General features: G+C 38.3%; 1 protein-coding gene and 1 pseudogene across 1 annotated transcript in view; both read right to left on the reverse strand.

Moving 5' to 3' along the window:
• Positions 1-20,588, reverse strand: part of LOC131783209 (uncharacterized) — a 227,665-nt gene that overhangs the window by 116,674 nt on the left and 90,403 nt on the right. The window lies entirely within an intron of this gene.
• LOC136277390 (uncharacterized) lies at positions 18-19,958 on the reverse strand (annotated as a pseudogene).

Below are 20,588 nucleotides of genomic sequence, written 5' to 3' on the forward strand. Positions count from 1 at the left end.
TCGCTCAGTGGAACTTTGAGGAGGACGACGTAATAATGGGCAGAGTCGCCAAAGGCTAAAATGGAAAAACAGGAAAATGTGCTGAGGAGCAAGACAACGGATCGACAGACACCTTTCAAAATTACGATTTGTATCAAGGCTGGTACTTGCATAAATAAAAGGAGATCTTGTTTTTAACATTATGTATGGCAAATTTTGGTTTGACGATGACCTCCTTGTTCGAAATATGGACTTTCTTCCGCTTTTGATTTTTCGATGAGTAAAGGTTTTTCCGTGAGCAAAGAACTTCGCATTGTGAATTTTGTTAAGTGTGCGACGTAAACAAACTATGGAAATAACATGGAAAACGAGCCCCAAGATGAGTGGTTGCCGCGAAAATTCCCCCAGCAGATTCAAGGTCCAAGATTACGACACCTTCCTGATTTATTAACTTTTTTTGAAAGTACGTTTTTCTAAATAACTCGGGTGCTTTTAAAAATATTAGAAATCTCTTTAGTGGAAACGTTAGGTTAAATGTTTGAATTCAGTTTACTCAAATATCAACAAAAAGGGATTTTTCGGCCTCTGAGTGAAAAGTAATCTTAATTTAAATTGTAATTTAATGTTAACAACTGAGTTGAAAACGTCAAATGGCCACCGTAGAGAGTAAAAAAGCTGACGTTTCGAGCGTTGGCCCTTCGTCAGAGCGATTTGCCTAAAGCTTGTTCTGTAACAAAGAGGTTAAAGTAACTTTAGGCTGTGTCTGGGTGTTCTTTCCCGAAGAGTTTAACTCTTATGTAAACAGCACACTGTTTGAACTAAAGTGCTGACAAAAAATCGCCTGAGGCATGTTGTGTTACTCCGAGAGAAAAGTAACACTCAGCTGTGTCTGGCTTTCCCGAAGTTTTTAACTCTCATGTCAAGAGCATGCTGATCGGACTGAAGAGCTGCCGTAAAATTGCCTAAAGCATATTACGTTACTCCGAAATTAAGGTCACTATGAGCTGTGTCTGAGTGTTCTTCCCCGAAGAGTTTAACTCTTATGTCAAAAGCACGCTGATCGGACTAAAGTGCTGCCGTAAAATTGCCTAAAGTATGTTATGTTACTCCGAGATTAAGATAACTATGAGCTGTGTCTGGGTGTTTTTCTCCGAAAAGTTAAACTCTTATGTCAAGAGCGCGCTGATCGGACTGAAGTCCTGATAAAAAGTCTCCTGAGGCATGTTGTGTTACTCCGAGATTAGCGTAACTCTCTGCTGTGTCTGGGTGTTCTTCTCCGAAGAGTTTAACTCTTATGTCAAGAGCACGCTGTTTGGACTGAAGTGCTGAAGAGAAATTGCATAAGGCATGTTGTGTTACTACGATAGAAGAGTAACTCTGAGCTGTGTCTTGGTGTTCTTTGCCAAAGAGTTTAACTCTTATGTTAAGGGAACGCTGATCGGAGTGACGTGCGGATAAAAAGTCTCCTGAGGCATGTTGTGTTACTCCGAGATTAACGTAACTCTTAGCTGTGTCTGAGTGTTCTTCCCCAAAGAGTTTAACTCTTACGTCAAGAGCACGCTGTTTGGACTGAAGTGCTGACCAGTATTCCCTAAAACATGTTGTGTTACTCCGATAGAAGAGTAACTCTGAGCTGTGTCTCGGTGTTCTTTGCCGAAGAGTTTAATTCCTATGTCAAGGGCACGTTGTTTGGACTGAAGTGCTGGCAAAAAGTCTCCTGAGTCATGTTGTGTTACTCCAAGATGTGCGTAACTCTCAGCTGTGTCTGGGTTTTCTTCCGTGAAGAGTTTAACTCTTATGTCAAGAGCACCCTGTCTGTACTTAAGTGCTAATAAAATGTCTCCTGAGGCATGTTGTTTTACTCCGAGATTAGTGTAACTCTCTGCTGTGTCTGGGTGTTCTTCCCCGAAGAGTTTAACTCTTATGTCAAGAGCGCGCTGTTTGGACTGATGTGCTGACGAGATATTGCCTACAGCATGTTGTGTTACTCCGATAGAAAAGTAACTCTTAGCTGTATCTTGGTGTTCTTCGCCGAAGAGTTTAACTCTTACGTCAAGAGCACGCTGATCGGACTGAAGTGCTGATAAAAAGTTTCCCAAGGCATGTTGTGTTACTCCGAGATTAAAGTAACTGTCTGCTGTATGTGAGTGTTCTTCCCCGGAGAGTCTTATGTCAAGAGCACGCTGTTGAGACTGAAGTGCTCACGAGAAATTGCCTAAGGCATGTTGTGTTACTACAAGATTAAAGTACCTTTTTGCTGTGTCAGGGTGTTCTTCCTTGAAGAGTTTAACTGTTATGTCAAAAGCGCGCTGATGGGACTGAAAAGCTGACGAGAAATTGCCTAAAGCATGTTGTGTTACTCCGATAGAAAAGTAACTTTCGGCTGTGTCTCGGTGTTCTTCCCCAAAGAGTTTAACTCTTATGTCAAGAGCACGCTGATGGGACTGAAGTGCTGACGAGAAATTTCCTAAAGCATGTTGTGTTACTCCGATAGAAAAGTAACCTTCGGCTGTGTCTCAGTGTTCTTCCCCGAAGAGTTTAACTCTTATGTCGCGAGCACGCTGTTTGGACTGAAGTGCTGACGAGAAATTGCCTAAAGCATGTTGTGTTACTCCGATAGAAAAGTAACTTTCGGCTGTGTCTCGATGTTCTTCCCCGAAGAGTTTAACTCTTATGTCAAGGGCACGCTGGTCAGACTGAAGTGCTGACGAGAAATTGCCTAAAGCATATTGTATTACTCCGATATAAAAGTAACTTTCGGCTGTGTCTGGGTGTTCTTCCCCGAAGAGTTTAACTCTTATGTCAAGAGCACGCTGTTCGGACTGAAGTGCTGACGAGAAATTGCCTAAATCATGTTGTGTTACTGCGATAGAAGAGTAACTTTTGGCTGTGTCTGGGTGTTCTTCGCCGAAGAGTTTAACTCTTATGTCAAGAGCACACTGTTTGGACTGAAGTGCTGACGAGAAATTGCCTAAAGCATGTTGTGTTACTCCGATAGAAAAGTAACTTTTGGCTGTGTCTCGATGTTCTTCCCCGAAGAGTTTAACTCTTATGTCAAGAGCACGCTGTTCGGACTGAAGTGCTGACGAGAAATTGCCTAAAACATGTTGTGTTACTGCGATAGAAGAGTAACTTTTGGCTGTGTCTGGGTGTTCTTCGCCGAAGAGTTTAACTCTTATGTCAAGAGCACACTGTTTGGACTGAAGTGCTGACGAGAAATTGCCTAAAGCATGTTGTGTTTCTCCGATAGAAAAGTAGTTTTCGGCTGTGTCTGGGTGTTCTTCGCCGAAGAGTTTAACTCTTATGTCAAGAGCACGCTGTTTGGACTGAAGTGCTGACGAGAAATTGCCTAAATCATGTTGTGTTACTCCGATAGAAAGGTAACTTTTGGCTGTGTCTCGGTGTCCTTCCCCGAAGAGTTTAACTCTAATGTCAAGAGCACGCTGTTCGGACTGAAGTGCTGACGAGAAATTGCCTAAAGCATGTTGTGTGACTCCGATAGAAAAGTAACTCTGACCTATGTCTGGGTGTTCCTCCCCGAATAGTCCTCTTGCGATGTTTAGGGCATATTCTAAGGACTGAATAGCTTTAGGATAGTTTTGCATCTGAAGAAGAGTGTGGCCTTGGTCCAGATAGCTTTTATATAATTCTTCTTGATGCAAATTTAAATCAATCTTTTTGTTGGGTTTAGCTCTATCTCCTGCGTTAACTTTTCCACTTTGTTTTAAGGTCTTTTTATGATAACTGATCTGTGTGTCACACAACTTTGATGCTTCCTCGGGATTATTCAGTACATTTTTAAGTGTCAAATTGATGTTGCGCTGGAAGGTCCATGAACCAATGGAATGTGGGAGGATCTGTGTTTTTGTTTGATTTGACATCCATAGCACAGATCTGCTTATTGCTTGCTTTGTTACGTAATCAGAGAACATTTCTGTTGCTTTGCTAACAACGCAAATAGTTTCTAATCTAAGTGGTTGAGTGGTTATAACATCTGGTTCCGGCATATCTGCCTCGATCATTCTCAATTCTTTGTTATTCACCGGAGGAATAATAAGAAGACTTGTGTCTCCTAATGCTCTGCATTCATGTAAAGCTTTGGTGTACAACTCTAGTGAAGTTGCTTTCTTTTATTGAAAAGAAAGTAAGTAACAAGAATTTGCAGTGCAGTTACGCTGAGAATTCGCTGTTCCGGGCTGTCACTCATCAAGCAAAGAGCTTCTTGCAAGTTCTGAGCTCCGTCGTCTATTTTGCCTGAAACCAGTTGACAGATGCCTTTATAACACAGGATTTTTCTTTTATCATCTACCGGCAGCGAAAGGCCTTCAGCTTTAGAGAGCATCGTCATCGATCTTCCATGTATCCCCCAAGTCAGTTCGGTGAATGCCAAGGACACCAGTAACTGACTGTAGAATACGCTTTTTCCAAACGCCTGAGCTTCTTTAGTTGCGTGATCGTAAATTTTGTCGATGATTTTCCCTTCGCACCAGAAAAGGGAATCTAGAAAGATTTCTGCTTTTGTCAGGACACCAAATGCAACGTCACATGTCTTGGGATCGGAGCAGCTCTCCCTAAGACTCTCAATAATATTCTGCTTCTCTTCATAGAAATCAATAAATGCTTGCATGGATTGTCCTGTCAAAAACTGTTGATTTAGCTGCTCGAAAAGAGAGACGTAAAATGCAGACAAACGTGCTTTGGAGTTCAGCATGGTTTCTTTCATTTCATCTTGACCTCTTTCCTTTACAAACGACAGAATCAACTTATGCATCGAAAATGACTCAGGTTTGGAGCTAGAGTCGAGGAAGGTTTTTTTACGAAGCCTATGCAAGATTTTCTTGGCCTCCAGAGTTTTTTTTACACCCATGACAGCTGCAGCAACTGAGTGGTTAAAATCTCCAGAAAGAACACTAAGTGATACCAGGGCTTCTTTGTCTGATAGAGAGAGTCTCTGAAAAGAGGATTCAAATAGGAACTTCAATCGCAGATTGCTTTGATAATCTGAATCGTCCAACAGCTCCAAAAGGTTATCTTCTATAGATTCCTTGAAGCTAACTAAAAATTGAGTCGGCTGAGCATTATCTACAGCAATAGAGGAACAGAACAGTTTTATGGCCAAAGGTACGAACCCGCAGAGTTTTGCAATATTTGAGCAGTCAGACGCGGTCGCTTTTGGGAGTAATCCGCCGATTAACGTTTCAGAGAAGGACTCGTGTAATGGCTTTATTCTTAATGCTTGATGGCCTTGAAAATTCATATCCATAAATTCAAGAGATTGCCTTGTGGTAAGAAGAAATGTTAAGTTTTTGAATTGACAAAGAATGACTTTCAGAAGGTTTATGAAATCGTCCTTCACATTGGGTGCTCCACTTTCGAGCAAGTCATCGGCATTGTCAAGAATTATCACAAATTCACCTGAAATATTGCTTAGAAAGAGGGAAAGTTCGTCTTCAAGGGACATCCGCTGAGGCATTTGATCTTTTGTGGAGTGTCTTTTAAAGAAGCTCAGAAGCTGCATAGTCAGACCGGCTTTTGAAAGAAGTCGTCGCATAGAGAAGAAGTATACGGGAAGTCCACCAGTTTGGAGTTGATGTCCGACTTCAGTTGCCACAGAAGTCTTACCAAAACCAGGCGAGCCCCATATGGACACGATCCGAGTACTTTTGGAAGTTAAGTGACGCCTGATGTCTTCACATTCTCTCTGACGGCCAGTGAAGTGTGGAACCCTTGAAGGAAGATTTGATGGTGGAAGGAATGGCTTTGAATCTTAAAAGGAAAAAATTGATGCAATCATGAAAGAGCTCATGTCGGTAGTTTGAAGAGAAAAATAACGATGATAATAAAAAGTACATTTTACTGTACCATTAAAAATGTGGAAATCATGTTTTAGGGACACAGCTTTAATCATGAGCTTCTTGCTCTTTCCGTGAGGTTGTAATCTTAACGACATCCCACAAAAGTCACGATGCCGGTAAATATAATGGCTGTGGCTTACTTCTTAAACAAATTGTTTTAAAATAAAAGATAACAGATGGTTTAAGGTGGTATTCTGATTACAGAATAAATTCATCTTAGGGAAGAAGACAGGATTTTCAAGACATGTACGAAGCACTTTTGCGAAAATTGGAAGTTGCCCCGTTGCACTATTATTACTAGAGTAAAGAGCAGAAACGCTGCTATTTCTTTTCAGTTCCTCCCTGCCAAACTAATAGTTATAAGACTGCCATATTACATCTTAAATTGTTGTTAATCAAAAAATTCTGTAAAGCTTTTAATCAGTTTATACCTGTTTGATCTTCATCCATGTTAATTTTCAAATCATCTATTTCTCCCTTCAACGAAGCGAGGTCATCAACTTTTTCTTTTATCGCATTCCCCTGTGCTATTAATTTGTCGACACCTGATTTCACTTCTTCGAGACACTCGACACCTGATCTTAGTTCTTCGAGACACTCGATGTATGATCTAGTCTCCTGTCTAAGACTTTCTTCCAATTTGCGAACTTCTTTGGTGGGAAAGTCAGACTCTGTCAGTCCACCGATGGCATCAATGGGATCTGTTATGATTCCAAGAGCTTTGAATGCTTCTTTAGCAAGCTTCACGTATTGGTCAAAGGTTGGTTTGTCAATCTCTGACCTGTCTGCGTGACAAAGGGAGTTTCGTAAAAGTCGAAGCTGATCAATCGCAAGAGCGAAGGTTTCGGCTGTATTTCCACTTGGACTCACAACAGATGGATGGAACTTTCCGGGAGGTACTTTATGGTGCCTAACGTACATTTCACTAAGTGTCTTGTAATGACCTTTGCTATCTAGCGTAGCAAAGGACCTTGCATAGATGGTGGCCTGGAACAGAGCGGTACAATCCCATTCTTCATAGGAGATGTGTGTAGGAACTTTGCTTTTTCCACCTTCTTCAGCGAGAAGCAAATTTCTTACTACCGTGGAGTTATCCCACAGTTGATATCCGGGACGATGTCCAAAACTATTGTCCCACATGGATTTGAACGTCTGACGCAAAGCAATGGCGAACTCATTTAGTACAATAGAGGCAAACTTGAAATAATTCAGCTGCTCGTCCGTAAAAGGCTGCAGAGTCATACTCGGCGTGAGCTCTGGAGATAGCTATCCTCGACCAAAATCCTGGGAAAACTGTTGGTTGATGTATGTGAGAGGAAAAGGAAAAAAGTTCTTTGGTCATGTTATTCTCGTTTAAATAAATACTTTATTACACATTCGAACAGGCTCTATCAATTGTACATGACGGCATGGATACGGAGAGTGGCTACACAACTAAATTAACTTGAGACAAAGTAAAAAACTTCATCTCTGCGTTATATATATTAGATTAAAGATGTACGCTTTGAATCTGCTTTCCTTTTGGAAGGCAAAGCCTAGCACTTTGTAATTAAAACCAAAATATTTTCCTCTCGAGGTTTTAAATATTGTCTCTCATTAAAATGCAGAAACCGAAAAATCTAAGACTGTGAGGCCATATGATAAATGAGCATCTTAGAACTTAAAGTCCTTCACAAATTTGACTGCAATAAGCTTGGTATAGCGTCAAAACATTGTTTTTGTAAACCTCAACTCCATTTTATTGATACGCAGAATTTTATTTGGCAGCAAACATTTTGAATTAATTTCACGTCTGATATGATACTTTCATGGTATTTTGATTTACATGCTTAAGAAATTTCACAACTCTTTCAAGTCGCCAAAGACTTAATATTTTCTGTTGTAACTTTTTACAATATATCTTTAATGAATGGGATTACGAACTTGCGTGACATGAACAAGAAGCATGAAGAAACAAATTGTTGCGCATTTGATGATAACAGGAAATTGAAGGGTACAAAAGATTGCATTTTTATTTATCGTAAAAGCGGCTTAAAACTTTTTCATTCTCTGTACGTTAGATGATGACTGCTAAACGTCAAGTACCAAACGCCAAATCTAGTTACTGACAGCAGTGATCAGAAATCGGGTGTTGTGCAAAGTCTAACAAAGTTTGGAGTTTCATAGACCTCAATAGATGTTTTCTGTTGTTGTTTCATTCCATTCATAGTTGAAAAAACTGTTACTTACGTACCTTCAGATTTAAGTTAGAGCGAGAAATATTATGATGGTAGACGTACAAACCGATTATCTTAATGATTATTGGACGGACTGCAAGACTGTAACTCAAAATTTAGTCGGAGACTAGTTGAGGTGTTATGATTTGCTATTCATACTACACGGAAATTTTTAACCCTTAATTTGCAAAAAGGCCAAGCAATGTTGAGTTCATTGTCCTCCAGAAATGTTGAATGACGTTTACAGGTCAAACACCTCATGGCAAGGGAAATTTCCCTTTTAATCTGGATAATACAGTTAGTATTGTTCAATTTCCGTTTCGAAATAAACATGGCCACCCTGAACAATGCTCTTCAAAATTCCCTGACTTAGTTTTAGACATAAATAACAATTACTTTCTTCAATCCTACATCTAAAACAGACGTGTTTTTTGAGTCGTCTTATTTTTTGCATCTTTCAAGCAAGCAGAAATGAGCGTTAGGTGAGTGCTATGAAAGAAACACCTGATAGAGTAGGAACGACTTTTTTTTTAGGGTAAAATATGGATTGGACGATTTTTTGGACTAATTTTTTGGACCATTTATTGAACCATTTTTTTGGACCATTTTGTCGGGGTGGGGGGAATGAAGCACAGCATCGGCACTCAGGGAGGGGTGGGATGCAGTATATCAGTACTGAGGGAGGGTTGGGAGGCAGTATTGTTACTCAGGGAGGTGTGAGAAAGGGACTATTACTACGCGGGGAGGGGTGGGAGGTGGTTGTAATAGTAAACTCTTCTGGTTAATGGAGCTTTTACTCGATCGTACAAATTATTTTAATCGGTTTTTCGACAGACTTTTTGTATGTCAAAATTTTTGCGCTGGGCCGCGGCGTTTTTTCATTTTTTTGCCACTTTAACACTGGACTTTAATTTTTATTGAAAATATCGCCTTTACAATCCTCCACTGTTGAGTTATGCGTGTGCCTTTTGAGTCGACATGTGCACCATCAGTTGCTTTAACATTTCCTTTTGTGTACACTTTATGTAATAACAAAATTCATGTATCTTCCTTTTGTCATTCATCTTATCGGACGAGATCACGGAATTTCCGTTCCTTAACCCTTAACTCAGCAAAAACACTGCTGTACTTGTAATGTAACCCGAATAGTGCAAATAGACGCGAATAGTGACGAATAATGACCGAATAGTGCAAATAATCGCGAATAGTGACGAATGGTGACGAGTAGTGACGAATAGTGACGAATATTGACGAATAGTGACGAATAGTGGCGAATAGTGGCGAATGCTGACGAATAGTGACGAATAGGGACGAATAGTAGCGAATAGTAAAAAAAAAGAATTAATAATGAAATAAAAATATTTATTGCCCTATTTCATAGATTTATTGGATCGAAATGTGTGTATATAGCTAATATTTATATTGTGTTTCAATCATGTATATTATCATTCTGAAATAAATAAAATAAAGTTATTACTCATCTGTTTCGCAAACAAGGAGTTAATCATCGACACCGGAAATCGCGACCAGGTATTCCTCGCGATTCCCTTAGGTTTGTTTTTCAATTTGCTTGGGCCACTGCCAATCACTTCTTCCGCAAAAACCCACGAAAACTGCTAAGTAGAACTATAGTGGCTACTGTTGCTTGCCGATATTTACCGTCGGCAAAACGTAGAAGTCAGTAAATGTGACCGATTCTGATCGGAGAAATTTTATTGTCTGGAGCTTGGATATGTCAGGAGAGTTTCACTGACAGCTGGATTAAACCCCGTGTTGTGAAACCATTTATAAAGACATCATTCTTTTTCTTCGCTTTTTTTGTCACACACAAAAAGGGAAACGTGAGGCAACTGAAAGATGATTCATGCTAACCTGTGAGTATCATTTAGCACTGGCACAAGTCGACTTAACAGGCACACGCATGACTTAACAGTGGAGGATCGAAAACAGGAATTGGCGATATTTTCAATGAAAATTATAGTCCAGTGTTCAGGTGCCAGTTTCGCATTCGCATGACGAAAAATTAAAGAAACGCGAAAGTCGAAAAACCGCTCAAAATAATATGTATGATGCAATAAACACTCCATAAATCAGTGGCAGTTACTAATACATCAACCTCCCACTCCTCCCTGCATATTGATACTTCGTCCTTTACCCCTCCCTCAGTAACAACAGTCTGGCTACCATCCCTTCTTCAGTACTGATACCCCTTCCTAGGTACTAACCACCTATAAAATGGTCCGAAAAATGGTCAAGAAAAAGCTAAAAAAAGGTCCAAAAAATGATTCTAAAATAGTCCAAAAATATTCCAAGGGTCCAGTGGTCCAGTCCATATTTTATATGTCGTTTTACACGCTCTCTTCGAGAACGCAAATCACCACTATTCTTAGATCAAAGTGAAAGAACCAGTAACTTGTGCCAGGCTGTTAGACTGAAAATGCTTCGTTTATAACCGTAGTTAATTTGCACAATTTTCATTTCGTCATTTAGAAATAAAGTTGCACAGAACGATGTTATGTTTTATGTTGCAGATTTAATGCAAGATTTGATATGACGTTTACCAGCTTAACTGAGTTCAACTTCGCCTTATTAAGCCGTATTACAATTTCTACCGTGATAAGGAAACAAAGTGCTCGCTTGGGCGACGAAGTTAGAAATTGGATTATTAACTTAAAAGCTGTAACCCAAAATAACAAATGCAGAAGACGATTTCCAAGAACTACAGCTTGACAGAGACATGTGGTTTTGGTATTTCTGAGAATTCTTGTCATTTGTTTAATTTGTGACAATACCTGAAAGGTGACCTATTTTTCCATTTTCTTTGAAACTACTTTCTAGTTTCTGCTTTTAAGAAGGAAATTGCGCATCGGCGAGTTTATGGAGCGTTTTTTAAATCGCAAGTTTTCTCATTTTCCCAATAATGCGACGAATGAGCCCTCACCACGTTTCAAAGTCGAATAACGATGTAAACATTTTAAATTCATAAGTTCGCCGTGGTGCGATGTTTCCGCCAAAACATTTTGAATAATATGATTCATATTCGACAAAAAATTTGACTTACATTCGCTATACATCTTCACCTTCAACAGGACTCGGCAACTTATATTTTTCTGTAGCCAAAAGGCACGACAAGATGACCGCGTGATCTCACTGTTACAGAAGCATGCCTTAGCTAGACAAGAGACGATATGGAAGGTCCTCGTCTTTTGTCTATTAACCACTGTTTTTGTCAGTTACGGTGAGTAACATAAAGAATAGATTAAAATTGAAATTTTACTGCAGCAAGGGAAAAGCTTTGCATTCTCTGTACGTAAGATGATGACTACTAAACGTAAAATCTTGTTAAAGACAGAAGTGATCAGAAAATGAGTGTTTTGCCACATCTAACAAAGTTTAGAGTTTCTTAGACCTTCATCGATACTGTCTGTCGTTTTATTTCGTTAATAATTGAAAAAAACTGTCGCTCACCTACCTTGAAATTCAAGTTAGGCGAGTTTTATCATGATGGCAGACGCACAAACTATTATCTTAATGATTATTAGACTAACTGCAAGACTGCAACTCGAAATTTATCCAGAGACTGGTTGATGTGTTATGACTTGTTATTTAAATCATACGGAGATTTTAAATCCACATGTACATTTTCCAAGTCAAAACATTTCTTGAGAACAGTGAACTCTTCATTGCATATGCTAAAATGTGGAGTGATGTTTACAGGTCAAACACATCTTATCAAGGGAAATTTCCCTTTTAATCTGGAAAATACACTCAGCATGGCCACCCTGAACAATGCTCTTCAAAATTCCCTGACTTAATCTTGAGAGAAACAACAATTACAGTCTTCAATCTTACATCTAGAACAGGCGTGTTTTTTTGAGTTGTCTAGTCTGTTTTTTGGTTTTTCATCTTTCAAGCAAGCAGAAGTAGGCGAAAGACGCCATAGAGTAAAACCAATTTTTTTTCACGCTCCACGGCACGTGTGTGTCTGGTTCGACCTGCGCTCGGCTCGTGCTCGCCTGAAAAACTCAAGAAGAAAAGATCTATCTGTTTTATACGCTATCTTCGAGAACGCAAATCACCTATATTCTTAGATCCAAGTGAAAGAACCAATAACTTAAGCCAGGCTGTTAGTTAGTAGTGACGATGTAAACTGAAGACCTCAGCAAATCACACAAACAATAATTTTTACTCCAAATCGTTTGGTAACGTGACCATAGCAGGTGACTGGTACAACGTCTTGCAAGCTTATTTTAAATAATTTTCTGTCGTATATAGATCTTATATCTTCGCTTCAGTTTTGAATTACCAAAACTGCACAGTATATTTATTTAATCCTTAAGACAATTGAGTTATAGTCCCCACAAAGTTCTGTGAAGTTCTCTTCATGAGGAAATTACAGATCACCTGTCTCTCTGCTCTTGTAACTTGTTTGCTAGTTCGATCTGTTGTTTTAACTCTTCAAGGTTTCTGCGATGACCGAAGATCGCCATGATGAGCTAGCCGCGTTAGACTTCAGCATGATCGCAGTCGCTCTGAAACCGTCATGATATGTATTTTAACAGTTATGCCAGGTTATATTTTTCATCATTCCTGTTTTTTTCTGTTTTGTTTTTGGACACGAAACTTTATATACTATACAAGTGTTAGCTGTGTTTGATTTTTATTACCGTACTTAAACTTGCAATCTAACTGAGCGTGAAAACTTTTCAAACTCGGACTGTCCATTGTGTTTTATCTTTGAGGATTTTTGTCTCTGCTCACGTTACAGTAACGTAAATTACTGCACCTGGCATTTTTGCAAATCTTTCCTCGCTTGTTCCGAAATTTCACTTTCAATCAACGAAAAAAAGCAACAAGAAGTCCCGGAAAAGGTCGAACATAGTACGATTTGGCAGATGGCGTGACAGCTTTAGCTTAGTTCCACACTCTATACTCTCATAGAGCACCCTCTTTTAACCAATGACAGCACGCGTTATATCCGAACTTTATTATGATACTAGCTTAGAGCTAAATCCAGCTATTTTTGCATTTTTTCCTTCGTAGTTGTTAACTGAGAAATGGTCGCTGCAAATGTGACCCGAACCTGGTGTCCAACAGTTAGGTTCTCTTTTTGTTCGAACAAATGCAATCCATTTTCGCCGCACACTTTCATCAGCTGGAAACTGGCGACGGATGTTATAAACATCACTAGACAGCGCTTTCCTGGTTTTCGTTTTCTTCGCTTGAAATCCTTTTGTTTTCCGTTCATATTATAAATGTCAGTACGGCTAAGAGTGGTACAGTTCTGAATAACTTGAGCATGAATATATATATATATATATTTTTTTTTTTAAGTTCAGGGCCGGGTCGTTCAAAGCTGGGTGAAGATAACCCAGGTTTAGTGTGAAATCTGATTTCAGATCTGAAAGCTTTAAAAAAAAGTTGAGTCGAATTTCTTTTTGTCTAGAATATGACTATTTGATGCCCTAAAAAGGAAATAAGAAAACTTTTCCAAAAATAGTTTTGAATAAAGGAATAAAGAAACCCAGATTACAATTTAACCTTGGGTTAGTGCTAATCGGCCTTCGATCAACTGAGCCCTGGTCGTAACTTGAGAAACATTTCGTGCGTGTTACTTCCGTCGCGCGATTGTATCGCTGAATGGGTTCGTTTTTTAAACAAGACACTGCGTTTTATACTGTGGGTGCTGGGCAGTCTCATGACATGTGCCTTAATGGTTTCCTCTCTCAGTCTGTCGGCTTGTTTTATTTACGATAAGCGGGCGTGAGTAATTTACTGCTCACTCAGCTGACAATAGTACTTTTTTGAAACAAGTAACCTGGCAGACAAGATTGATTTCATCATGTTTTCCGGTCGCGCTCATAACGAGACGTTTCTTGTAACGTCGGTTTACAGCATGTTTCTGTTATCATTCACTTCCACTGGAAGTCATTCTTAGGGACACGAATGCGCTTTATATGCTGTTCAATGTTAGTTGTAATCGTTCCTGCAGAAGTCTCAGCCAGAGACGAAACGCGTCGGAAAAAATAAACAAAAAGTTATAATACCAAAAAGTCTTTCTTGTGCTGCTCACAAGTCTCCGTTAAAAAAAAGGATAAAGAAAGAATCCATCTTGTACAATTGCCAAACGTGGAAGAGGTGTTTCGTTCACGAAACCAGACCAAAACCTCCCGAAATTCGTGACAACACTTGGTGCTTATGTCACGCTCACCTCAGAACCGATGGGCTCGAGGTCTCAGTGATATACACCGGACAAAATCTTAAGTTAAATGCTTTTCGGCTTGGACCAAAAAAATACTTCTCTAAGTAACAGACTCGACAATGGACAACAGAAAAAATTGTATAGTTTTTTACCGCTGTTTGGCATGGCGTTTGGCCTGCAATTTACCTGTGGCTCTGAATACAGATGCGCGATCCGTCGCGTTTCGATAATTCAACCTTTTTAGAGAAAGAGTTTATTTCCCACTTCGTATTTCATAGTCTCTAAATGGTGGCTTATACCAAATTGAAATAAGATCTTTTCTTTTTCTGTTCGGTTGCAGCGGGACAGCGAGGGCGAAGTTGTTACTTTCTGGTGTTAACATGACCCTTTCCACTGCCTTACACACTTGTGACGTATCATTTCACGCGACCTTGATCGGAACTTTTTCAAAATGGCCGTTGATTAGGCGTCAAAAAAAAATCAGTCGAAAATTTGATTTTGCACAATGTATTGTTTATTTGCTCATTTAGGATTCTTAAATCTAAGAGGAATTCATTCATAAAGTACCTATGACATGAACTTTTTTATTTTGCATTTTCTAGTTGATAGCTGCATTTAGAAATAAAATAGTTAGAAATAATCGACCTTAGCGCCTAGCGAGTCCTCCTTGACCACTTTTTTGCGCAGTGAAAGTACGATTTTGTTCGAGTGGTATTTGGCTTCTTTGTGGCATTTTGCTAGCGGCCAGAAGACATTCACGAAGCGAATGAACTGAACAAAATTTACTGACTCTGTAAAGTCAGGCAAAACAGGGTTTCAATTGAAAATCGATACTTGCATATTGAAAGCAAAAACCACTCAATTGTTATTACAAGCGCTTTAATGATTCTCCTATTCACACTTATGTCGTCCAGGAATGCTGTTCGACCCACGCTCGGCTCGTGCTCGCTAGATAAACACAGTTATTTTTAGTCAAAACTGATGAGGTCACAAGGCTTGGATTTTTTTTCTTCTAGTTTTTTTTAGTTACCAGATCACTTCTCATTTCAAAGAATAATAATTGCTTGGGCTAAAGTGGATCAGGAGTGAGGGACAGTTTTATGAAGCCTATTACAAGACTAAAATGAATCTCATTAACTTAAGTGCAACTCTCAACATGCACAACTATCTGTTTAAGAACATTTTCAAAGTCTTAGCCAAATTTATTTGTACATATGTATGTTACACTTCTGCTTCTTTTTTTTCTTTTTACATCAGTGGATCTAGGAGTAATAATAAGGCCTAATACATAAAGATTGCCGTATGTATAAATATTTCACCTTAGCAGTGCAGCTTAGACTAAGAAATTTTTTTTAATCCAAACTTTAACCAAATGCATAATATGACTGATCACTTCTCAACAAAACGTCTTATCCTGTTGTTAATGCACTTTGCCCACAGGTATATTATCTGAATGACCACTGTCGACATGCGACATCTTATGTGGTCAATTCGACTTTTCATATGATCAACTCTTTATTATCTACATGATCAATTTGACTTTTATATGGTCTTTTAGTCTTATTAACTGAGTTGATAACGTAAATTGGCCACCATCAATAGTTTCAAAGCTGACTCATCGAGCGTTAGCCCTTCGTCAGAGCGACTGGAGAAATTGTGGGTTGTGTCTGTGTTTGCCGTATTTACTCGATTTAAACGCCGCCCTCGAATTAACGCCGCTCTCGAGAGTTCATGGTTCTCGAGAAATGTGGCGCGATGTTTACAGATCAAACACGCCTTAGCAAGGGAAATCTCCCTTTTAATCTGGACAATACACTCAGCATTATTCAATTTCCGTTGACGGCTTAAAGTAACTTTTTCGGAATACTGTCTAAAGGCCTCAGTTGACATATTGAAATAGACACAGGGCACTTCGAACGCCTCTTCGTGCCTTTTTTCGCTCAGAAAACTGTCCTAAATGCGGCCTCGTAAGTCATCCGCCACACACGCTTCGAATTTGAATTTGACCTGATAGGTCACACTTGTGTACACTTAGGAAATTAAAGTAAATATGCCGTATAGTAGTTCGAGTAAGAGCAGTTTGATATGGTGGTCTGATTATTTGGATTTAGAGGCCTCGATATTAAGTGAAAATAACGATACACCTTATGAGGCTGTTAGTTAAAAGTTTTAATGAATGATTCCTGCTTTAGAATGTTTGTGTATTGTCCCATTGGCATTAAAGATGGCGTTTATAACTTGAAGGTTAGCGGAAATGAAAGTGTATTTTATTTTTCTCTTTTGTATGACGTTTGACGTATAAGAATGCCCAAAATTGTTATGGAATGCTGATTAAAATAAAAAAAATCGTTATGGAATCTGATTTACGCGCAAATGATCGTTTTTCGTCGCTGATGAATGTAACTTCATGCAATAGTTCGCCTTTTAACGCAAATGAGCGCATATTTTCTCATAATGAACAACAAAAAGTGTAGTTGATAATAGTTCATGATCATCAAAATGCAGAAACCGAGAAATCAAAGACTGTGACGCTATAAGAGGAATATGCATTTTAGAACTTAAAAACCTTCAAATAATTCACTCCAATAAGCTTGGTATAGCGTCAAATCTAGTTTTTTTCAAATCCTAACTCCACTTTATTGATACAGAGTTTTCTCTCCTAACAAATAGCTTGAATTAATTTCACCTCTGATATGATAATTTCATGGTAGTTTGATTTTCATGTTTATGAAATATCAAAACTCTTTCAACTTGCCATAGACAATAATATCTGTTGTATCTTCCTACAAGATATCATAAATGAATGGGATTACGAGCTTGCATGGCATGAACAAGAAGCACGAAGAAACAAATTATTGCGTATTTGATGATAACAGGAAAAGATTGCATTTTCATGCATGCTAAAAGCGGCTTAAAACTTTTACATTCTCTGTTCCTAAGATGATGACTGTCAAACGTCAAATGCCAAACGTAAAATCTTGTTAGCGACAGCAATGATCAGAAATTGAATGTTGTGCCAAGTCTAACAAAGTTTTGGAGTTTCTTAGACCTTCATCGATATTGCCTGTTGTTGTTTTATTTCGTTAATAGTTGAAAAAAACTAGCTGTTACTTACCTTCCTTAAAATTTAAGTAACAGCGAGAAATATTACAATGATGGCAGACGCACAAACTGATTATCGTAATGATTAGTGGACGAACAGCAAGACTGCAACACGAAATTTACCCGGAGAGTGGTTGACGTGTTATGACTTGTTATTCATACCACACGGAAAATTTAAACCCTTAATATGCAAAATGCCTCTGCAATGAAGAGTTAATTGTTCTCAAGAAATGAGGCGTGTTGTTTTACAGATCTAACACACCTTAGCAAGGGAAATTTCCCTTTTAATCTGGACAATACACTCAGCATGGCCACCCATAGCGATGCTCTTCAAAATTCCCTGACTCAGTCTTGACAGAAATAACAATTACAACGTTCAATCTTACACTTAGAAGAGGCGTGTTTTTTGAGTTGTCTAAATTAAGTGAACCAAAATTAACTTTGGACAAAGTGAAACTTCACCTCCTTCTTTATATTAGAATAAAGATGTACGCTTTGAATCTGCTTCTGTTTAGATGCAAGTCCCAGCACTTTGTAGTTATAACTAAAATATTTCCCTCTCGAGGTTCAAATGTTGCATCTCATTAAAATGCAGAAACCGAGAAATCGAAGACTGACGCCAGAAGATGAATGTGCGTCTTAGAACTTAAAGTCCTTCAAATAATTCACTTCACTGAGCTTAGTTTAGCGTCAAAACCTGGTTTTTTTCCAACCTCAGCTCCCCTTTAATGATACAGAGTTTTCTTTGCCATCAACAGTTTGAATTAATTTCACGTCTGATATGATACTTTCACGGTGTTTCGATTTTTACATGTTTATGAAATTTCAAATGAATGGGATTACGAGCTTGCATGGCATGAACAAGAGGCACCAAGAAACAAATTATTGCGCATTTGATGATAACAGGAAATTGAGGGCTACAAAAGTTGCAATTTCATTTATGCTAAAAGCGACTTAAAACTTTTACATTCTCTGTTCCTAAGGTGATGACTGTCAAACGTCAAGTGTTGTGCCAAGTCTAACAAGAGCGAGAAATATCATGATTGCAGACGCACAAAGTGATTACCTCAATGATTATTGGACGAACTGCAAGACTGCAACTCAAAATTTATCCGGAGACATGTTGAGGTGTTATGACTTGTTATTCATACCACCCGGAAAATTTAAACCCTTAATATGCAAAATGCCTCTGCAATGAAGAGTTAATTGTTCTCCAGAAATGTGGCTTGATGTTTACGGGTCAAACACACCTTAGCAAGGGAAATTTCCCTTTTAATCTGGACAATACACTCAGTATCGTTCAACTTCCGTTTTAAAATGAACATGACAACCCTACAAAATGCTCTTCAAAGTTCCCTGACTTAGTCTTGACAGAAATGACACTTACTTTTCATCAATCTTACATCTAGAACAGACGTGTTTTTTGAGTTGTCTAAATTAAGTTGACTAAACTATCTTGAGACAAAGTGAAAACTCACCTCTACTTTATATTAGGATAAAGATGTACGCTTTGAATTTGCTTTCTATTTTTCTATTTGTCCCTCTTTACAGAAAGTCTCTTATATTGTTGATGAATGCTTTCGTTTTTAGTAAACCGACTGTTTTATAAAATAATTCAAATAGTACGCACGCTCTGATTGGCCATAAAACCATTTTACATGATCGTATGTAAACACGGTTTTCGTTCCTCTTTCATTAGTTATTTTATAAAAGAAGTGTAAACTTTGTGTATGCAAACTTTGGAACTGTTTTTCTAATGATTTGAAAGCTGCGGACAGTGTAAATATCTTCAGGCGTCGTTTGGCGCAGAAGCTATTAAGCGGTGAACATTTGTGTTGAGTATAACTTCATTTTTTAATTATATTCCTAGGTCTTTTGTAGTTGATTCTAGTTATAAAAAGTCTTATTAACCTATTATTCCTTCTCCTTTTTAACTTATATGTATTTTAAAAGTTGTAGTTAGACACTGTAACCGAAAAGCCCAAGTTGGGAGTTAATATGAACGTATGTATGTATTTGAATGCCAAGTCCCAGCACTTTGTAATTAAAACTAAAATATTTCCTTCTCGAGATTCAAATGTTGTATCTCATTAAAATGCAAAAGCCGAGAAATCGAAGACTGTGACGCTATAGGATGAATGTGCATCTTAGAACTTAAAGTCCTTCAGAAAATTCTCTTCAATAAGCTTGGTATAGCGTCAAAACCTATTTTTTCCAAACGTCAACTCCGCTTCATTGACACAAAGTTTTCTTTGTTAGCAAACATTTTGATTTAACTTCACGTCTGATATAATACTTCCACGGTATTTTGATTTACATGTTTATGAAATTTCAAAACTCTTTCAAGTTGCCAAAGACTTAATATTTGCTGTTGCAAATTCCTACAAGATATTCTAAATGAATGGGATTACGAACTTGCATGGCATGAACAAGAAGCACGAAGAAACAAATTATTGCGCATTTGATGATAAACTTACCTATCTTGAAATTCAAGTGAGAGCGGGAAGTGTCATGATGGCAGACGCACAAACTGATTATCTTTTTGATTAGTGGACGAACTGCAAGACTGCAACTCGAATTTCTCTGGGGACTGGTTGAGGTGTTATGACTTGTTATTCATACCACACGGAAATTTTAAACCTTTGATATGCTAAATGCCTAGGCAACGAAGAGTTTATTGTTTTCGAGAAATATGGCGTGATGTTCTCAGGTCAATCACACCTTAGCAAGGGAAACTTCCCTTTTAATCTGGACAATACACTTAATATTGTTCCACTTCCGTTTTGAAATAAACGTGGCCACTCTGAACAATACTCTTCAAACTTCCCTTACCTAGTCATCGACAGAAATAACAATTGCTTTCTTCACTCTTACTTCCAGAACAGGCGTGTTTTTTTAAGTTGTCTAAATTAAGTTGACTAAATAAGCTTGAGACAGTGAAAACTCATGCATCTCTACTTTGTATTAGAATAAACATGCACGCTCTAAATCTGCTTTCTGTTTGGATGCCAAGTCCCAGCACTTTGTGATTAAAACTGAAATATTTCACTCTCGATATTCAAATATTGTATATCATTAAAATGCGAAAACCGAGAAGTTCGGTGAGCTTGGTTTAGCGTCAAAACCTATCTTTTTCAAACCTCAATTCCACTTCATTGATACAAAGTTTTCTTTGCCAGCAAACAGTTTGAATTAATTTCACGTCTGATATGATACTTTCACGGCATTTTGATT

Source organism: Pocillopora verrucosa, chromosome 12 (genome assembly GCF_036669915.1).
Source record: "Pocillopora verrucosa isolate sample1 chromosome 12, ASM3666991v2, whole genome shotgun sequence".
Taxonomy (NCBI): Eukaryota; Metazoa; Cnidaria; class Anthozoa; order Scleractinia; family Pocilloporidae; genus Pocillopora; species Pocillopora verrucosa.